The sequence below is a fragment of the Emydura macquarii genome, unplaced genomic scaffold (genome assembly GCF_026122565.2).
Source record: "Emydura macquarii macquarii isolate MOO-44397 ecotype Brisbane River unplaced genomic scaffold, CSIRO-AGI_Emac_v2 contig_2676, whole genome shotgun sequence".
Classification (NCBI taxonomy): domain Eukaryota; kingdom Metazoa; phylum Chordata; order Testudines; family Chelidae; genus Emydura; species Emydura macquarii.
Genome location: NW_027132813.1, coordinates 23,277,155 through 23,300,136, shown reverse-complemented (window position 1 = coordinate 23,300,136; position 22,982 = coordinate 23,277,155).

Genomic DNA, 22,982 nt, shown 5'->3' with positions numbered 1-22,982 from the left:
CAATGCAACATTGGAAACTCATGTTCTGATGATTATCCACCATAACCTCCAAATATTTGTCAGAGTCACTGCTTCCCCATACTCTAAGTATGGCCTACAGTCTTTGTTCTTAGATGTACGCGTTTACATGTAGCTGTATTAAAATGGATATTGTTTGAGTGTACCCAGTTTGCCAAGAGAGCCCAATCAATTTGAATCAGTGACCTGTCCCCAATTTTTGTGTCATTTGCAAACTTTTTCAGTGATGATTTTTCTGCAGCAGAACAGTTTTTAAGCAGTTGAATTTTCCCTTCAAGATGTGGAGAAATCATTTCCCTCTTTCCCCCTTTTTATTTCCCCTCCCTATTAATTTTTACTGAAACCAAAATTGTTTAAAATATTAAATACTACTGCAGGCCTTCCATTTTGTCTGATTTTTCACATTTGCTATCTGGTCACCCTAGAACCATTACACAGCATTAGACCTACTCATAGTCAGCCCAGCTGGAAACAAAGTAGTGGCCTGAGTTCTAGAAAAGGTGTAGTATAATGACTTTCATGGAGGACCTTGCAACCTCAGAATGAGAAGTAAACTCCATAAAATGGAACAATGTCTTATCCTGCTTGTGACTCACTAAACACTGTCCATGGCCCATTCTTACATTGGTTATGTAGCAAAAGCCCTGAGAATGTCAAGGAGATTTTTTTTTGTATATTGGCTGGAAACACTGTTTGACGTACAGCAACCTACTTCCTGTTAGGGAACTATGGTCTAGTGATGTCTATATTTGACCAGAAACCTCTGGAGCTGTAGCTCTGTCTTTGCCACATCCTCTGTGTCTTTATTTGCCTACTTGTAAACTGGGTTTATTAGTAGTCATCTACATGCTGCACAACACATGAATCAGCAGCATAGGCCACAATAACGAAAACCGCATCCAAAAAGTGTGACACAATTTTAATATGTGTAAAATGCCTGTGACAGACTATGTATCCAGTAATTAATAACTGAATTAATAAAGTAATGAAAAAAACTCCCATGAACCCATTTAAAAAATAATAATTTCCCCCTTTTGTGTTCCCTTTTTTATAGTTTTCGCCAACAATTTTGGTAACATCTATAACATTTTTAAAAGTCCCTGTTTGTTTTTGACTAACTTCATCCTCTTCATCCTGGGCATTGTGATCTGCATTATCCCAGCATTTGCAGCTGTTGTGTGGTTCATGGATGAAAGTTTGGTCTTGAATGTAGCTGGATCTGTTTGAGCTAGAGCATATTCATAGAAAGATATATACCATGATCAGGTACCTCTTTACCTTCTCTTAGATAAACTAAGAAGATTGAGCTTCCTAAGTCTCTTGCTATGAGGCATATTTTCCAGACCTCAAATCATTCTTTGTAGCTCTTTTCTGAACACTTGCCAATTTTTCAACATCTTTTTTGAAGTGTGGACACCAAAACTGGACATAGTAGTCCACAATAGTCTCTTTAATGCTGTATACTGAGGTAATACCATATCCCTTCTTCTGTTTGTTATTCCCGTGGTGATGCTTCCAAGGATTGAGTTCACCCTCTTAGCTATAATATTGCAAGTTCATATTCAATTGGTTATCTACCATGACCTCTATGTCCTTTTCAGTGTAACTGTATTCCAGGATATGTTCCCCATCTTGTAGATGTGACCTATATTCTTTGTTCCTAGATAGATGATGTGGCATTTGGCTATATTAAACGGCATGTGATTCAAAAAGGCCCATTTTACCAAGCAATCCAGATTGGCCTGTATGAATGACCTGTCCCCATTATTATTTGTCACGCCACCGATGTTTTATGTCATCTGCAAATTTTACCAGTAATGACTTTATATTTTCTTCCAGATAATTGATAAAGACATTGAATAGCATTGGGCTTATCACAGATCTTTGCGGGATGCCACTAGAAACACCCTCATTGGATAATGGTTCCCCGTTTATAATCACTTTTTGGGATCTAACAATTAACTAGATTTTAATTAATTTAATATGGGTGCATTGATTTTCTGTAGTGCTAATTTTTATCAGAATGGCACGTGGACTAAGTCAAATGCCTTAGAGAAGTCTAAATGTATTATGTCAACAAATTACCTTTATCAACCAAATTTGTGATCTCATTAAAAAAACTGTGTGAAATTGGCGTTGTAAGACCTATCATTCATAAAGCCAAGTTGCTTGCCATTAATTATCTTACCATCCTTTTTTACTGATTGTGTCTTATATAAGCCTTTCTATGATTTTGCCCAGGATCTATGTCAGGCTAATGGACATCCTTTCTATATCTTGGTCTTTTTATATGTTGGCAGGACTTTAACTCTAGTGTTCAAAGATATGTTAAAAATTAACATTAATAGCTTAATAAATAATAATAATAATAAATATTAAATTTTTTTAATACTCTTAGGGGCAAATTATCAGGTCCAGCAGATTTTTAAAAGTTCAACTTTAATAATCAGGATCAAGGCCTAAACAGACAAAGAGTGAAAGAAAGGAAGTATCATTTTGCATATAGGGAACTGAGACACAGAAAGATTAAATGATAAATGATTTGCCCTAGGTCACACAGGAAGTCTGCACCAGAGCAGAAACTGAGATTCTCTTGGTTGAGACCAGGTCCAGAGCCTTAACCTCAAGACCATCCTTCCTTTCCCTCTCACACCTTACTACTCTGATCAAGATTAATTTGCAACTCTTGGTGAGCTAAAACATTCTACAGAGGAATCATGTACACTGCAGACATTCTGAATTGCTTCTAGTAATAACACGTGAGGCTCTTGCTTAGTTAAAATTGACTAGGATGATTTTACTTATTATAGGTTTCTGTATTGCAACAGTTATTGTTAAACATGTGCAGTAAATACAGTTTACAAGCTGATATGATTTGTCTGCCCAATATTAATTGAATCAGTACTAAGAGGGATATTTAGTTAAGAATTATTTTTATTAAAGTACGTTGCAGGCATTATTCCTGCTGATAACCCCCAGTGTGAATGCAACTTTCTATCTCTACAGCTAAAGATTTTTGTATTGCTTCCAATAGGCTTTAACTCTGACATTTCTTCTTAATAAAATCTAATTACAGAAATGTGATTTCACTTTAAGTGGTTTTCCATATTCCATATTCCTGCCAGTTCAGAAAAATCAGAAATCCTTTGCCTTAAAGCTCTCTTACTCTCTCTCTCTCTCACACACACACATGCACACACACACAAAGACTCATATTACTTAAGCTTTCAAGTCTTCTTTTTTATGTTTGAATCACAAATATATTAAAGTTCAATAAATCCCTCATTAAATTAATAAAAATGAAGGCAGGGAGTCTGATAGCTGAACAGTTTCTAAGAGTTTGGGAAGATTTAAAAAAGGAAAACATAACACAACTGCTGAAGGCTAAAAAGAAACGTTGATAAATGAGATTCAAAATCAAATGGATTTTTAGAAAGGTTGTGAATAATTAATCCACTGTTAAGAACCCTTTTATTGAACCCTGACCCTCCTAACTGATGAAACTACTCAGGTAAGAATTAAATGCAAACATTAGCATAAAAAGCCTTAGTGTTTATGTCTTTTGATCATTGATGTTATCTGGCAAAAAGCTGGATTTTAATATTCTTGAGAAGGATGAGCAGAATTTTGACTGCCATCCAGGTTTCTTGGTTGTAACAGTATACATCTATGATCCTTCAGATTCAGATAGATTCCAGCTTATTTCCTCTCACTGAATGCTTTCATAATAAATGCACTTTTTGTTGTGTTATCTGCTATCCAGTGAGCTCCTTGTGAATCAAATAACTCAGCCTCAGAAGGAAAAGAACACACTCTCCTTTCTGAGGATGCTATAGACTGGAGATGAGAAGTCCCTGGTAGTTTTTTTTTTTGGGGTTGGGGGAGGTTAGGGGTCAATGAGAGATGCAAATATTCTGAGACTCATTGTGGGTAGTTGGAGATAGTAAGTAATTTACCACCTGTATTTTCTCTGTTCATAGGAGTTCTGGGCTCTGACTGCTGGCCATTCATCCCTCAAAATGAGACAAACTAGCTTCATAATTGAAGATCATTATTAAAAAGTATTTCCTTACTCTTAATGTACCTACATACATTCAACCAATATGTGACAAACATTACTGTCATCTACAAATGAGTACAGTACCTAATGTCATACCATTAAAATACCTTGAATAGATAACATTCATTGGGTTTTGCCAGGATATAATCAGAAAAGTGCCATTAATGTTAATGGCAGGCATTGGACTAAATGTGTGTGCATTGTGATTATATACAGTAGAACCTCAGAATTACAAACACCAGAGTTGCAAACTGATGGGTCAACCACAGACCTCATTTGGAACTGGAAGAATGCAATCAAGCAGCAGCAGAGACCCCAGCTCCCCCCCTCCAAAAAAAAAAAAAAGCAAATACAGCACAGTACTGTGTGAAATGTAAATTACTAAAAAAAATGAAGGGAAAGTTTTAAACAAAATTGACAAGGTAAGGAAACTGTTTCTGTGTTTGTTTCATTTAAAATAAGATGCTTAAAAGCAGCATTTTGCTTCTCCATAGTAAAATTTCAAAGCTGGATTAAGTCAATGTTCAGTTGTAAACTTTTGAAAGAACAACCATAGTGTTTTGTTCATACTTACAAACATTTCAGAGTTACAAACAACCTTCATTCGTGAGGTTTAGAACTCTGAGGGTCTGCTGTATTATGATTATTATTCATTATCTATATTGTGATAGCACTGATAGGACCCAACCTAAGATCAGAGCCACACTGTGCTAAACAATATACACACAGAGAATGAATAGTCAGCCTCTGCCCCGGGGAGCTTACTATCTAAGTAATGACAAAAGTGTACTACCTAGGGTCTGAATTTAACTTGCAAGAGCAAGGGAATTGCATGATACAGCTTAAAAAAATAGCTTTGAGCAAAATGCTAAAGTTGTGGAAGCTGATCAGTTAGTTTTTATTGAGCAAATTTATCAAAACCTACCTTTACTCTGAAAATCAGGCTGGAAACCTTACAAGATCAAGTTTTCTCATGATATTTCTAGTGCTTCCTGGTTTTGAACAGGCTTGAAATACCCAGAGAACAGCCTTTCTTATGGGATTTCACGATCTTTGCATCGAGCCATTGTTAATGCCTGCAAGGCTCAACTGCTTGGAAATGCATCGTAAAGAATTTCAGTAGAGAGGTTGCTGGTTCAAAGGCAGATTGGAAATGACTGAAGTTTATTACCAACAGAAAGCTGCTTTCATGATGTCATGAAATGTGTGTGGTAGTCTTAATTAAATTCCTAGTATACAAGTGTCATAATCCATCGTCCTTACTGGCCACATTATTGACAGTCCCTAGTAAAAATCAGGACTCTATTTAAGCATTATTGTCATCTTTCTCCATTGCAAAAATGAAAGGTCTTTTACCGGGGATTAGTCATGAGGATTTTTTTTTTTTAAAGAAAAGTCAGTGAGATGGCATCACTGGCTGGATGGCCCTTTGAACAAAGCTGGGCTCAACCTTGATTATGACTTAGCAGCTCTTCCTCAGCCTCCCTAATGATAAGGACTAATTAATGACCCTAACTGGGTGTAATGGGGCTTACTTAGAAAGACTGATCCCAGCTGTGATGGCAACCCAAGGTACTACTTACATACAGCTGGGAACTCAGAAGGGGAGGAGAAGTTCACCAGAGAGTTCTTTCTCCCTCCCTTGGGAGGCCCTCTAGTTTGGGAATGGCTGGGGTCAGGAAGCAGAATGGAATAGGATTAACTCCTGTGGTAGGATCCTAGTGTGGAGAGGAGCCCTAGGGTAGGGTCTGTGAGGACCAGGGAATGAAATAGAAGCCCAGAAGGGGTAGAAAGCTAGTTTACAAGATACTGCTATCAGGGAAGAGGCGGGGGGAGGAAAGAGTAGGTAGTCAGTACCCTGATGAGGGGGATGAAGTGAAGTCAAGTGCAGGAAAGGCAAAGGATCTTTTTTTTGGAGCTCAGCCCTGGAAGGTGACTGAACTGTTGTGTGACTTGGCCATAATGCTGAGCCACAGAAGGCCAAGGGAGACCGTCAAGGGAAGGAACCAGCTGGGAGTGGTCACCAGAATAGAGAAAGTGACCAGCAGAGGAGGTGTGAGAGGAAGTCCCCTGCGCTACTACATCCAGGCCTGAGGAGGTGCTGTGGAGGTGAGGCTGCATATTTACAGATTAATTTACTATTTTTCACCAGTACTGTCATAGCTATGCTGAATGATGCTAACTATAACTAACCAGAGCTCTTTTAGACATTGTGAATCTTTATACAAAAGATTATATACATTTGGAATAAAGTTGTGTTCTTTGATGACAGACTAAAAACACTCAAAACTTCCTTTAAAAAAAAAAAAAGAAGCTTAAGGCTGCATAGATGAAGTTAGATGAAGAAACAAATTGCAGCAGTTTGCACAACCCTGTCATCGTGGGAACAGCAGCCAATAGTAAAGGTGATTTTAATAAATCTGTCAAATGTAGTGTCAAAACATATATTCTTTGTGAGGAAGACTAGGATATTTTATGCTAATCTATTTTCAGTGGGGGCTAGAAAGTAGTTGTTAAAAAGCACCATTGTTACTGAATTGAAAACTGTACATTTTGTGAATGACAAGCTCCTACTGTACTAGTAGATAAGCCCATTATTTGGACTGACTTTTGAAATGCTGAAGATAGCTCACCCACATCTGTAAGACAGAGCTGAGTGAATAATGAAACAGTGAATAATTTATCTAATGCATTTAAGGGATTGATTTTATTTTTGGCTCACAGGCTCAAGAGTGCCTCTTTTCCCCCCCAGATATTTTATTCTGTGGACTGATTGCAAATATATGAACTATAAGCTGTGTTGCTTAGTTGTGATTGTTCAGACAACATTGTCTCTGTACTCTGAGTGCACAAGCAATTGTGGCATGGATACTTGCATGTACTCATTTAAAAAGTCAGTTTATTGAAATACATGTGGTTTTTTGTTTTTGCTACCTGCAAATATATATATTCCAGTAAAACTGTAGCCTATTAATGACTGAAGAAATCGGACATGAAAAGGGGAGCAGGCATGGCAGCATTGTATTAAAATAGTTTTAAAAAATGAATTAATATTTACAGACAATATTTTCTCTAACCTCTGTGCTTTAAGTGCACAGTATTAGTTTAATACCCCCCTCACACAGCTACCCCTAGTAGACTGCTGAAGGTTTAATTTTGTAAACGTTATGAATGGGTGAGTAGATTCCTTATTCCTGCTTATGCAGACTTTTCCCCTCGCCTTTCAAGGACTCCTTTAAAAAAGGCCTTTGAAATGTTGTAACTTAATTGTATTGAAAAGTTCATGAACAATTATTTAAGTTCCCTGTTATGGCCATTTCAATTTACTCTTTAAATGAAAAGACACTTGGCTGTTTAATCTTAGTGCCTCAGAGCTGCCCACTGTTTGTTTATTTTTGTCACAATTCTTCTTCTGCACTGTGGTGTGGTTCTGGAATTGCGCACCTAGGGGTCTGTTGTCCCCTGAAGTGCATGCCAAACTTTTATCCACGTTAATGGGAATGTTAAGGGAGGAAGAGAGTTTTGTGAGGTGAGTGGGAGGTTTTCCTTAACTTTAAATCTATTATCCTTTCATTTCATTCCCTGGTATTCACATGTCCTATAGTAGCGTTTCTCAGTGACCAGTCCATGGACCGGCCTTGGTCCCTGAGATCTCCCTGACACAGTATAGGAAGCCGGTCCCTGGTATCTAAAAGGTTGAGAAACACTGTCCTATAGTACTGTGTGAATCCATTCTGTATGTGTCTATGAAAGACAAGTTGGATGAGGTAATATTTCTCATTGGACCAATTTCTGTTAGTGAAAGAGACAAGCTTGTGTCTGTCTACCATATTTACCTATTTAAGTAGGGCCAAATTCTCCCCTTGGGTATGTCTGTAGCTCCCAGTGCAATAAATATAAACTTCACATGTGCATCAAGGACAAAAGTTGGTCCTTAGCTTGTAAGCTGTTCAGGGCAGGAACTCTCTAATGCTATAGCATACTTACGTTCTGTGCATCTCTAACAGATGGCACCAAATCAGAACGTCAGATCCAAAGTTTCCTCCACTCTGAACTTTGGGAGGGTTTGGATAATTATTTCTGCACTCAAGCCCATCCTTTAGATTTTGCATCCAGATGAATCTAGGACTGCAAGGGCCCTGTTTTCTTGATCCAGTTCAGATGGCAACATGCCAGAAATCTCCCGGGTATCACTGATCTTGCAAATTCTCCACCACTTTGCTCTTCATGGCACAGACTATTCTTGTACAGTGCCCTGCCGATCACAATGAAACCCCTTTTTTTGACTAGGGAGTCTAATGAATACTAAATCTCATGAGATTTCTGCTCCATTGAACTGAAATTCTATCCCTGGTTCATTCTTCAAACGGGCTCTAAACCCTATGCTAAACCTAAATTGGGTCCAGATTGAACACTGCTACCTTACCCCATCTATCACACAAAGCAATAACCATTATACACTTATTGCTTTGCTGTGAAATCTTACGTGTAACTCTCCTATTTTGGGGGGAGGAGGGATGAGAGAGATTAAACAGAGATCCTGAGAATAAACTGAACTGAATTCCTGAACGGTATGAGGCACTGTAGCTGCAAGTAATAAAACAGGTTTCTGTTTTGTGGTCTAAGCTTTCAGAATGAGATCTGCATCGTTTGTTTATAGAAGCAGGCCGGTCCATAGCTGTTACCTTGCAAAGGCAAAAAGTTCTGAAAAAGTGCATACAGTATTCTGCTCCTAAACCACCTGTGCTAAAATAACATATATGGGATCTTAAAAGTGTATATATGCTAGGATTTTGCTTGTTTAGTAGCTTTCTTTGATTAAACATAATTATTTTAAAAAAATACAAGTCTTTTGGCTGAAATGGAAAGCTGCAGTTATTGTACCGGAGATTACGTGTAATAGATACTTTAAGAAATGGTAGGATTATGGTATGTTCTTCTTTTAATGCAGAAGTTGTTTTTAATGAGCAATCAGTCGAACAATTACGTTCCTAAGTAACACTTATTACCACTTTAAAACTGTCTTAATCAAATTATCAAATACTCATAATCAGCAGTAGGGTGACTTGTACTACTTTACATTTTGTGACTAGTAAGATTCCTGATGTCCATCTTCCTTAGTTACATTGATTGTTTTGTACTTTTAATTGGTTGGTTTGTGGAATGTGCTGAACAGATAGCAGAGTTCTTGTTCCATAGAATTAGCACAATAAATCAGTGACAGCATAAACTACCTTACACTGTCCTGCTCTGGCAGGACCACTTCTGACACTGAGAGCATAGTACAGCTTGCATGTTTATGCAGTCCTTGGCCATTTTGCTGTCACTGCCTACAAAGCCTTTGTGGTGTCTGCTTTTTGCGATTCGGACACTTGTCATCTGGAAACTGGACTGAGGCCAAACAAATTCATTCCACATGTCACTGAATGGTCCTATCAATGTTCCGTTTCCACTGATCTGAGCTGAAACAGCAACCTCGGGATGGAAAGCTATCCAGTCCCCAGATACTGTTGTTGTTGTTACAACTCCTTAACTTAGCAGTGGGAACAAGATGAAGGACTGGATTGGAGATCATGCAGTGGTGGGAGTGTCGGTGTCTCCATATGCTTAGACAAGTATCCAAACCTTGGAATCAGACCTCAGACTCATGAAACTCCCTCCCTTCCTTCCTTCACTGAAAAACAGTTGTAGGTTAGTGCCATCATCTGTCTCCCACAATTCAGTTGGGAACCAGTGTGCTTTCCATTCACTGCTTTCTTTGTATCTTATCACCTCCCATTTCCCTGTGTTTCTTTCCCTCATCATGCTACGGTCAGGTTGCTGAATCCTGGTGAGGGTTGCTTGTTATGTCTTCAAGGCCCCTGGAAATCATTTTCAAGTATTCACTCTCTTTGGCTAATAAGTACCTGGAAGGAATTCTCCACTTCCCTACAACCTCTAAATGCTACTTTTCCATTCAGGGTTTCCAGAGCAACTGGGGAGAATTCCCCTGATGTAGGCATTGCATAGGAAAGCTGTTACCTGCCTTACTGAGGTTCCAGCCAAACTCTGGCATAGTGAGGATGTTGGTGGTGCAGGCCACTACAGCCATGCTGGATAGCTCTGAGTTGCAGAGCTTCCCCATAACTTCTAGCCATTCCCTGAGCTGCTTAAGTTGCATTAGAGACAATTTTAGGTCCTGACCAACCTGGGATCCCACAGGCTTAAAGCTCCCTTCAGGCAGCTCCCATCTGTACCTGTTCAGATAAGTCTATTTTACCACTTGATTGTCCATTGGCATTATTCAGAAACTCCCCTGTTGCCTTGCCCAATTACCTGATCAGGTCAGTTATTTCCATAGCCTCATATCTGTTTGTCCACATCACACAGTTTATTTAAGGAAGATGAATGACTGAGCATGGCAGTGAATGATGAATTCCTTCGGGAGGCCCCATCTCTTTAATTCCATCACAGGTCCAAATGCAATTGGATTAATGGTTTTAGCTCAGACTAGTGGTTAGCACTGCATATTACAGAACTCAGCAGAGTTGGAACAACTACATTTCAGGGAGAATGTGGGTTACTAATGTGGTAGTTAAATGTCTGTATTATATCCATGACCAAGGAGCCAAATTCAGGCCCATTGTTGGATTTACACCAGGGCTCATCCAGGAAAACTTAAAACTGACTTTGGAGGGGTATGTGTAGGAAACTAATTTCACAGTTTGAGGTCTGTGGATCATTAACGATTCAAGTCATTGTTAATAATATACAGCATAAACTATACCTTCAGATCTATCCTTGTGCCCCATTGACAGCAACAGTAATAGATCCAACAGTGGTGACAAAAAGGTTGGGCTCACGTTGCAGCTGCAGTTTTAACTGTCTTCCAGAACGAGGAGCCTGTGAGTGAGTATGGCTGTGCTCAAGGCAGGGGCTGACACAGATCTGGTGCAATATATGGTTCCCCAGCAAGAAGCCTTACTGAGGGAAGGGAGGAAGCATCCAATATCTCTATAGTTAAACAATGCAAAGCCTTACAAAGACTTAAGGAGATAGTGAAAACAGAATTTGCGGGGCTGTGATGTCATGGTCCCAAAAAATAATATATGGACATGTTTGGCAGCACAGCAGAAGACTGGGGGAAAGTCTAGAACTGGGAGGTTGCTGGTGTTGCCCTGCAATGTAATTCAGGAGTGACTGGCTATATCACTCATACACAAGAGCTGGGAGTGATTTACATGCTGGAGACTGTGTCTGAGCAGACCTGAAGTCACTGGTCTCACAGTGAAGCAATGTAAGAGGTACCCCAGGCTGTAGAATTGAGGGGACTCAGCTGTTCATCTGTTGAGATTACCTAGCTTGGGTAATGTCACAGCATCACCCTATGGAATTGGAGCAATGATCTCCCACATGATGCCTGATGGTCAGGAATTATTTAGTGCTTTTGTTTCCAGATCCCTAAGCCCAACAGAACATGACCATGCTCAGACAGTAGAGCCTTGGTTTTAAGGGAACAACTCAACATTGAAATGTTGATGGGTTAACATGACTACCATTGTTGGATACAAGCTCCACACAACAAGACACGATTACAGCTGTTGAAATGTTCAATGTGGCACAAATTGGCATATGTGACGGGGTGGGTTTACCCCACACTGAAAGAGTTAACCATACTCTTTGGGCAGTGGAAGTTCTAGCCCCCTGACTCTGATGGGCATGCTCTGACTGTTGCCCTATGATAAAAGGGAGCAGCCTAGCTCATTCAGGAGAGACCGCCGAGGAGGAAGGATGCCCATCAGGAGCTCTTGGCCATGAGCTGATTCAGCCCTGAGTTGGAGGAACTGGAGACTCTGAAGAACCAAACCGAGACCTGTGGGATGTTGTCAATGGTCTGGAAGAGCTGCATACAGTGCACCTTTGTGTAGTCAGGATGAAGACATTGACTAGAGGATATGTCTGGTGGCCAGGTATTGACTGACAGATTGAGTAGTTAGGTAAGGACTGTTCTGGCTGTCATATGGTGCAAAATATGACTGGCTTGGCACCAGTTCATCCTGGAACTGGCCAACTGCTCCCTGGGAATTAATTCATTTAGATTACACAGGCCCATTCTTGGGTACCCATTTTCTAGTACAGTGGATGAATATTCCTGAGGGCTTTTTTGCATGTCATCCCTGGCTTCTGCAAGTACCAGACAAGTTCTACAAAGCCTTTTGCTTGCACTGGACTGCCAGGATAAATTGCATGTAATAATGGTCCACATTTTGTTTGTTTTCATGGCTTTCCAAGCTTTCATAAAAGAAACAGCATCAGACGTGTTATATCTGCACCATGCCATCCTGCAACAAACGGCTTAGCAGAATGCTTTATTCAAACCATGAAACAAATTTTGAGAACTGTGACAAAACAACCAGGTCAATTATAGGCCAAATTTGTAAATTTCTTGTTATATGCATGCATTCCAATAGATAGATCACCACATAGATCAGATTAGGTATTTACTCCCAAAACAAAGTGCTGCAACACTGTCTGTACCTGTTCTGGCTGATCTGAATTATGAATTTCAGGACACTAGTTCCACTGATTCCTAGCACAGAGGAATCAGAATGTGAATTGTGATCAGAAGCATCTGTTCAAGTATCTACTCCAGAATCTGAGACAGTACCCTGTGCGCCAGTGGAAATCACTTGAGCAACTCCAATCTGTAGTTGATAAGGCTGATAAGTGGTACAGAGGCAGAATAATCCGCTCCCTCTGTCTGGAGTGCTCAGATATTCTGACCTTGATTACAGTTGCAATTTACAATGTTAGATTAGACATGATTGTGGGCATGGGTAACAACGCAGGAAAGGGGGAGGACTTAATATATATGATGTGAAAGTACATGTTCCACAACCAACCACTAGAAGACATCCGTATGTATCAAGCTCCCTAGTAAGGGAGTAGTAAAGTGTGGCAGCGCAAGAAGCAATGCAGTAGCTAAATAAACAAGCCAGTTACTTAGCTCTTTGTCACTGTCTTAATTGGCAGGTTCCTGGTTCCAGAATTTTCAGATCTAAAAGGATGCTGATGAGAGGGTTGTGGGCTAAGCCACACCTCTTTCACAGAAATAGGTGCTTTAAGTCCAGGTTTCAAGGAGGTGCCTATATCTGCATAGCAATCCATGAATGGGAACCAGTTGCTTGGGGTGAGGCAACTTAGGTATCCGAACAGCTTCTTGCAGGAATGAGTTAGGCAGTTGTTTCACTCCACACAAAATGTCTGGAGGAAGTGGACAGAAGGTGTGAAGATGGGATTCTCACCTCCCAGTGGGACTGCAGAATAATATTCACACTCTCTCTCTTTCTGGCCCAATGATTACTTATGTACCTTAACCACTGTTCTACAGTCATTCTCTCTCTCTCTCTCTCTCTCTCTCTCTCTCTCTCTCTTGCCCAATGACTCTCAGCACTGAGGATAAAACACTTATGTGGGAGGTCCTGGGTCCAGTCCCCCTACCCCTTCCATTGGACAAGTCCCCTTTCACTCTTTCATTGGACAAATTTGTGGGAAATTGTTAATTTCTCCACAATAGATGATATTCCATCAGCTAACTACTAAACTATAGCTGCTGGGAAATGGCTAGAGCAGGGGTGTCCAGACTTCTTGGCCTGAGGGAAAAACACTAAGGGACAAAAGGGCTTGCTTTGCCCTGCTCATGTGGCATAAAGTCCCCTCTTGGGGATTCCTCTTGCATGGGAGAGTCCCCAGTGCATAGAAACAGTATAGCCAGCTCCCATGCCTCCCTCCCTGCAGTTCCTGGGGCAGAGGGTGTGTCAGGGTGGGAGAATGGTTGGTGAGTGCTGCACATCAATTCCCCCGCCACCTGGCATATGGACCCTTACGGACCACAAACATCTTGTGGCATGTAACAGCAGCACCCAGGCTCCTCAACCCTGTGGCTAGAGCTGCAATAGGTGGCTAGTTCTCATTTTTATTCATCTCCTGGGCTGTCTGGTGTGGAGAAGGGAACCATCCTTTCTGTGGCACTCCCGTAGGTTCAGACACACCGGGTTGAGTCCCTGCCCTACTTCCTCTGGGGCTCCCACAGCCAGGCATGGAAGAAAGCAATGTACCAAGCACAGCTACTCACTCCTCCCTCCCCTGTGACAGCCCTGTAATGACCAAGCTGAATCTGGCCCTGCATGAGTGCAGAGATGACCCATGCCTGCAGATGGGGTGGAGGAGGGGGGGCGGGGAGGGAAGGGTGTCAGAATGAGGGCAGCTGGTTTCAGCAGTGATACTGAGCTAAGTCCATGTGAGTATGCTCAATACAAGCCCTGCCTCAGCACCCTCTGCTGTATTACCTCTGAAGTACGGCCTAAAAATCAAAGGCAAACAATGTTTGGGTTTTGTCACCCCTTCGGTTTATTGAAAGTGTCCACTGTTCTTGAATTTTAAAAAAATAAATAAATAAATGAAGAAAAATCTGTCAAACTGAAAATTCTAAAACTTAAAATTTTCGGCCAAAAATAATTCAGTTTTTGGGTTTTTGGTTTGATGAAAAGTTAAAAATTTCCTCTGAAAACTTTGACAAAACAGTTTTTTCTCTTCTTTCTTTAATCAAAATCTTCAGTGGGGGGGAGGCATTTACTGAGCAGCTCTGTGAAGGACACAGATCAGAACCTGAGTTTATATTGCTCTAGAACTCATAGTAAACAACTTCTATTAATCTACTAACACAGATATAATGCATTTATTTTTGATTTAAAATAAAACATACAAATTACCAGCCCAAACCTACAGTCCTTACAAAACTTCTGTTGGAGTCAGAAACTTCTAAAAGTGAAGGCCTTTGCAGGATTTAGCTGCATTGTTCTTCTCTTGTGTTCCAGGAAAAACTGCCAGTGTGGTCCTGTGTTTTGCAAAGTTTTGATATCTCTGATCTCGACCCCAACCTCACTTGAGAAAGCTACTCTAACATAATGTCATGATGCACATCAGGGCAGGCCCTCAGCTAGTGTAAATAGTCATTGCTCCAAACTGCTACCCTCTGAAGATCTGTCCCTATGTCTTTATTCCTATTGGCAAGAGTATTTTGTTGAAATGAAAAAGCATTTAAGTAGGTCATACATTAAAGAGACACAAAGAGGCAAATCCTCAGTTTTTGATCAGATGTTGTGCAGGTTTCATCTGAGTGAGGACTGAAGAAAAAACAAGTCAGTGTTTCAGAATGCGGCCCACCAGCAGCACTACATAGTATCTTTATCTGTTTTTGTTTTGTTTTTGTTTTGTTTTTTGTTCAGCAGCTTCTCTCCTAGAAAATGAATGTGAATATAGCCTATCTGAGCATTAGAACATGCCTTGCGTGACTGAAAACATTTGTAAGGAGGAGCTAGCATGGTGCTGTTTATACCCAAACAGTAATCAAGATCTCAACCAGTGATGATGAGCTGTCAGCTATTTTTTGTTTTCCTGCACTAAACAAGTCTGACACTAGCAGCCCACAAGCTAATCAGTTCAAGGATATGGCATGAGAATCTATAGTAAAACCATCAGCAGAATATTCATAAAGCTGAAACAAACACCAGAGTTCTGCTGACATTCCCTGGAGATGAAGACCCTCTTCTTGAGGAAGAAGAGAAAGGAGAAGGAAGTCAATGCATGATAAACTGGATTTTTCTTCTTTCCTGGAAGAAATGTAATCTCTCCCTCTGTCTCTCAGTAAATTGTTTCCATACATGCTGAACTCAGAGCTACAGACCTAGAGAGCAGAACACTAGTGCTTTGTCCTTTTGATTCCTTCACCCTCTGCTTTTCCCGGTGCTTGTTACTAACATGTGGAGATGTGTTGCAGCAGCAATCTACTTTTAATGACAGCTAAGGTTTCCTTGATGAAGCAGCCTTGTGGGTTGCTCGACAGTTTCAACATTTTCCTCCGGTGCCTCAGGATGCTGTGTGCATCTTCAGAACCAAATACGCATATGACAATCCGGAATGTACAGCAGATCCAGACACCCACCCACACAAACCCTATCAGGGGGAAATAGCAAAGGGTTGAGAAGTTCTTTAGCAATGTTATTGCAGAGATGGGCTGGGAGGGAAAGGAACTCTTAGGGCTAGAATGGGAGAAGTAATTTTATTACCTTTTCAGTTGTTCCTGACTTCACTTTCACATTTCAGTGCATTGTCTCCTAGAGCAATATGGGCCTAATTTAGTAGCTCCCATGGACTTCAACTGGAGCTGTAGGTGCTCAGCTCTTCTGCCAATAAGGCCCTAAGTGAGTCTCAGGTAGAAAATTAGAGGGGGACAGATCCTAGACTTATTTCCTGAGATGGTATGCCCTCATCATTGCAAATATGAAATGCACAGTATCCTGTTTAAAAAGGTCATACTTGGCCCACTCTGAGCATAGACCATCTTGCACCAGAGGAGCCATTTTGCTCTTGCTGATTGTACATGGCTCCCAGGGATGCTAATATGTGACACACCTGGATAGTGACCGAAGGACGGACTCCCCGATGAGACAGGCGAGAGTACTAACCAGCTATTCTTCAGAAGAAAAATGCATCTACTGTATTTTGCTGAGTGTCTAAATTCTGCACTTTACAGACTTGGCTGTGGTAGGTTATGGCACAGAGACTGAAGACCCTCTCTCTGGTCTACACCACAGAAATGAGGCAGACAACCAGAACATAAACTTTATGTCAAGATCATCATCCCCTGACTCTTTCCTAATGACTTCCTACTCTGTCAAATAAGGAGAAAGCGCCTGCTCTCGCTGGAAGGAGAAGGGAAGTCAATAAATACAGTAGCAGGTTACTCAGGATGATCACTTAGTGCTGGGCCTTTCTGAGATAGGCCTGTGGGCTGCCTGACACGCAGTCCTGTCCTCTTAGAGAGCTCTCCCGTGAAATCAAAGAGCTTGAAAGCCTTTCATTTTGTTTGTTTGTTTGTTTCTGAGGCAGATATCTCCAAAATAGAGGAGCAGGTGCATAGATATTTGAACAATTTTGTGTTCTGAAGACTAGATGGTTCAGGGATTGGTACGGAGCCTTTCACCTCTTAGTCACTAGTTCTTTCCCAAGCAGGTGCAAAGGCAAACTTGGTTGCCAGTGGCTTTCACCAGGGTTCCTTTAAGAAAATCTCAAGCCCTAGGCATACCCCCACATAGCTTCTCCCCTGAATCATAGCTTCCCACCTTTACAGTGCCAGTGAGGGGGGAGATCCCTTTTTTTCCAGAAAGGTTACACAGCAGCACATGGCTCCTTTCTTTCCCTGGGAATGGCAGAAGTGTCCCCCTGCTCCATGCAGGTGTGGCAAGGGGGCTTCCCAATATTAATCTCTCCAGAACATACCCCATCAGTGGATGTATGTGCTTGGTTGAATGGGTTGGGCCTGCTGCACTCTTCTGCCACATACAAAGTCCTCTCCAAAGACAATGCAACCCTCTTCCCCCTCAGGAATGCTGAACATAGAATTAACACTTCACTAAGATGAATGGTGTAGTTGACATCACTCAGAGCTATTGCTTCAGGCCATCTGCAGACGTAGGTAGACACCTCCACATTGGTTACACCATTTTCAAGCTTTCGTCCACCACCATGAGGATTATAAATTCACTTTTAAACCTGATATTGTCCTGTAATCACATGACTCCAGGTCCTCAACTGAGGAAGCTAGTTTATGGGAAGCTATGCTACCCCCCAAAAAATTGGTGGTACTTACAAGGGATTGGGTATATTCAAGGCAGCCTAATTCTCCACTTACCTATTACAGCGTCCTCTGTAGATGCTTCTCCTGTGAATGCTGTGGTGGAAATTAAAGGCTGCCCTCCTTGGAAGAACCCCCAAAGGTAGATTCTAGGGTAGGATGTGGAGGATCAACTCTAAATCTAGACGAATCTGACACAGTTTCTGCCGTTTGATAGCTGCCATGTGTGTTCTATACAGTGAGTTTGGTGGTCAAGTCCCCATTTGCACTTGCAGGGGCAGCGTGCTGGAAGAAATGGTTTCTAACATGGTTTCAAGGAGCTGCTGCCTTTTACAGTTATACTGGTCCACGTGAACAAGCATTATCCACGTTTCTCTCACTTTTGAAAACTTGTGAAACCTGGTTAAGTGTCCATCCCCAATGACTGGTGTAACCATGTGGAAACGGTTAGGTAGCAGTGACTTTAAACAGTGCTAGATATCGCTTCCAATATATTGTTTTCCTTTGCAAATACAGATGAGACTCCTAGGGGCTGCTTTGTTGGCAGAGAAACCAAGGATTAAATGGGTAGGAGACTGAACTAACTTTTCACTTCTAAAGGCAGTGCGTATAAGTCAGGTCTGAGTCATATTAGTAAGCACTGTGGGGAAGATTATGTTGCCACAGGTCTACAACCCTTGCTGTACCCGTGCTGTAGATAGTTGGAGGTGGTATAGATATCTCACTGAAGACCTCTGCTCAATATGCAGCTATGGTTTAAAAAAAAAAAAGCAATCAAAGTGATAGCTGCATATAGGGTGGAGATTAATATAGAAAACATTATAATGACTGTATATGCAGCCATGGTCTGGCCTTATCTGGAATACTGTGTGCAGTATTGGTCTCCCAATCTCAGAAAGGATAGTGCAGTTTTAATGGGTGGGGTTCAGGGAAGGCTGACAAGAATAAATAGGGGTATGGAAAAACTCTTATATGAAGAGAGATTGAAATGACTGGGATTCCTTATCTTAGAAACAAGATGAATAGGCTGGGACATGATAAAAGCATATAAAATAATGAACAATCTAGAGAGGGGGGTTTGGGAACTTCTGTTCTCCCTGTCTCATAACACAAGAACAAGGGGACATTCTATGAAGTCAAAAGGAGGGAAATACTTGTAAGTAGACTTTGTCATGCAACTCGTGGAATTCACTGCCACAGGAAGTCATTAAGAGTAAGAATTTTGCAAGATTCAAAAAAAGATTGGATATTTATATGGATATAAAGAATTTTATAAATAATAACAATGATTTTGGATGGAATATATACCTTATGCTTATGCCCATAAACAATCTTCAACTGGTAGAAATCAGGGTGAGACCAAATGGGGATGGGGAGGCAGATTATCTCACATCTGCTTACTGCAGGGTACTTACATCTTCCTTTAAAGCATCTGATACTGGACTAGATAGACCTAGGATCTGATCGAGAGTGACAATTCTTAAGTTCCATATGGGGCAGCTGGATGTAAATCAGAATAAATTTAAGGCTGCTGTAATTTACGCCAGGGATCAACCAAAATATGGAGGGAAACATAAAGTTGGTTTTATTGCCTCTCCAGTTTAGAATCAATAGCAGTTTAACTGGCCAGGAGAATCTGGGCCACCGCTTTCATAAGACGACAACAAAAGGTAGGGGAAGGGAACAGAAACCCTTGACTTGAACTCTTGTCATTTTACTACTGTTTACTTGGGATTTAACAGGAAAATTAAGCTGTGTGTCTCCGATATTGTTAAATCACACTTATATGAAGCTGCAAACGTTCTTTCTTAATGACTTTCATTAATGTTGAGCAATGGGGTTTCACTGCAGCATTCTTTTCCAAGTCTTTGCTGTTTGTTTGCCTTTCAGTCTTGCTCATTGTGTGAATCTCCGCTTTTCCTGGATCTCCCCTCTTCTCTCCGGTTCTTTCTTCAAATTTTTGCTTTCATACTGCATTAGGTTATTCAGTTAATCCAATCTAGCTGGAGAGGTAAAACAAGGCAAAATTACATTGGCAACAAGACTATTCCTCCTCTTGACTCTAAGAATTATTTTATGTCATATTTGAGACAAAAGACATTGTGAAAATGAGTCTGATTCTCACAAGTAATATATCTGAGCTAAATGAAAGGTGAACATGAGTGTGTCCCTATGGTTGTGTAGTGCATACCTGGATTAAATTAAAGAGAATTGCTTTATAGGACATCCGTTTAATGTGCCTGCCAGACTGAAATGATATTAAATGATGACTGGCACCATAATGCACTTTTTTCCTTTTGTAGATCCAATTTTCTTTATGCACCATTGGGTTCTGTGGCCAAAAGAAATAGAGATGAACTATATAGTAAAAGTATTGGACACTCAACTGTCTCCTATTTATGCTACTTTCGTTTTAAGTTGCTTCTCTCCTGACTACGTTCCAAAAATCCAGCTGTAGAAGTGGCAAAGGCACCTGATTAAAGGGGCATGGCCCCTAAAGCCTGGAGACTGAAACGTCTCTCTCTGAGTCAGTCAGTGTCCTTTGAGCACTGCTCACAGATAGTCATCAAGATATCTTGCTCCTATTATGTAGCTAATCAGGTGTGACAAATCAAAATGCACATGTTAAAAAACCTGATGTTAAGCATGACCTTGTCTTCATACAAGTAAGTATGAAGAGCCTAGTTTTGAAGTCTTTACTGTGACGTGTAGTGAAGAATTCCAACAAGGTGCTTGCACTGATACGATTTATCCCAGGGTGAAGAGGGAAGTATGTCCCAATGGTGAGTAACCATTGATTTAATATATTCATTTCAACAACAAAAAAAACTCTTTCTCATAAACATAACCAGGAAAAGAAGCATCATGACTTGGCAAACCAAAGCATTAAGAATCAGGTTCTGGAAATGTTTATACTTAGGTTCTTAAATATATATACAGAATGTGTGTATACTATAGTACAGAGCTTAACTTGTGGAATTTAGAGGACAAGCAAGGGGTGGGGAAACATCTAAAGAGCAACTTCCTATTTTAATTTCTTTAAAGATACTTCTTGTAATTTGGTACAATAACAACCTGGTCCATTCCAGAAAGTAGAAATTTGTTTTCAGAGGAATTCTTAACAATCCCCAGAAAAAGCTAGCCTACAAGAGATGCTTTAACAGTATTCAGAGAGAGAGAGAGGGAAATTCCCTCAGAGTTTGGGAAAAGCATGTCAACTTTCCCTTCTATTTGGTTTTATTTGTTGTTTTATTACAGTAGAACTGAGAGGTAAGAGATCAGGGACCTATCATGCTATGTGTTGTACAAACATGTAACAAGGAAATAGTCCCTGCCCTTAAGAGCTTACAATTTTTGGTTAATTACAAGATGTAATCAGTGGGTGAAACAAAGAAATGGAATGGGGCTGGATGAGGTAACAATAATACAAGCATGCTTTCCCATAGGTTAGCAGTGTGCACAATGTAACTTTTAGCCATGGGCCCCAGGAGCTTACTCCAGTTTATTTAGGCACAATTCCCACTGATATTCGAGGGAGCTTTGCCCCAATCAGAACTGAGCAGGAGACTTAGGACTGTGTCCAAAGTGATGATCAGACTCGCTCCAATGAATCAATGATGCTTACTATCCTTGCTTAGTACTATGAAATAAAACAAGACTGAAGGGGAACACAAAGCATCTTTTTGTAATTACTGAACTTTTTGTGGGTTTTTGGGGGTTTTTTTGGTTTTGTTACTGGTCCCTCTTCCCTAGAAATTAATAAGAAATTTTGCAAATAATTGAGGAGGTCTCAGTGGGCCTGACTGGAATTTTGAGAGAGAGATGTAAAGTGGTTTGCATGCAGATTTCTTTTTTTTGGCTTATTCCAAAAAAAGTTGGGAGGTGTGTGCTTGCATGCAGGGGAGCGGGGGGAATGGAAGTTTTGATGGTACCACCAACGTTTATTTCCATTTTCATGTGAAATGAAGCCATTTTGGAGAAGAACCAGCCTGGCCAGTAAAACCTTTCACCCCCATAAATTGTACATTTGGTTTGACTTTGGCTTGGGTCCCAGAACTAGTCACAAGCTTTATTTATAAAGCTACAGTTCAGCTCAAGTTTTGTTAGTTCAATACAACCAGTTCCCTCCTTTTAAAAGACAGGAGCAGGAGAAGCTTTTGTTCATTCTGAATGATGTTGGAATTTTGGAAAAAGTCTGCTAGAAAATAAAATTAGCCTGGTTTATAGATAACTGGTCATCATCAACCACCAGAAAACAAGCTAAGTTTATCTGAAATTTATAAAATGATATATTCACTCCTTCTATGAGTCAGTGAGTAATCAGCATACAATTTACTACAATTTATGAGAGGCATAAGCTTGCATTGCTAGAGTCTATTGATCAACGGAAAGTGATGTTGACAGCTGGAGAGAAGATGCATGCTATATTTTAAGAGAATTAAAAAAAAAAACAAAAAACCAACATTTCTTTTTGAATGGTTAACTTAACTCTGCAAGAATTCCCATAGGAAATAAGTAAAATAGAATTGGAAGGTATTACATGGTACACAGCAATAGAACTATTGGTCTGATCCTGCCAGCTTTTCATGCACAGAAACCCCCAATTTAGGGCTGAATACAATTTTAGTTGGTGTCTGGGCGGGGTCTTTCCATTGATTTTAATAGACTGGCTGTTCCTTAACCACTAAAGAATCATGAGAACATAATGCCAAGGAGCTAATAGCTATGTAGAAGGGATGTATTGCTGTATGTGGACATCAGCTGGTATTGTAGTATGATCTTGAAATTAAGTCAGCAGACTGTGAGATCTGGGTTTGATTCTTGGTTCTACCAAAGGCTCCCTGCGTGATCTTGAACAAATCACTTAATCTCTTTGTACCTATGTCACCCATCTATTAAAATGGTAGTGATGATCATTTATTTGTCTATCTTATCTCTTTAGATCAGAAACTCTTCAGGGCAGAGATTAGGTATCTGTATAGCACTTAGTAGAAGGAGGCCCAGATCTTGACTGGAGCACCTAAGTGCTACCATAATGCAAATAATACGTGGCTAGTTTTAATTTAATGCATGAACTAATTAAGCACCAGATCTTCTAAGAGGGCTCACAGGGTCCTAAATGTATTAAGATTTTTCAGATGCACATCTAATTTAGAATTATTCTACATTAATAATAATATCAAAAGACTTTTAAGTAAAACACTACATAGTTGGTGATCTCTCAGTAAT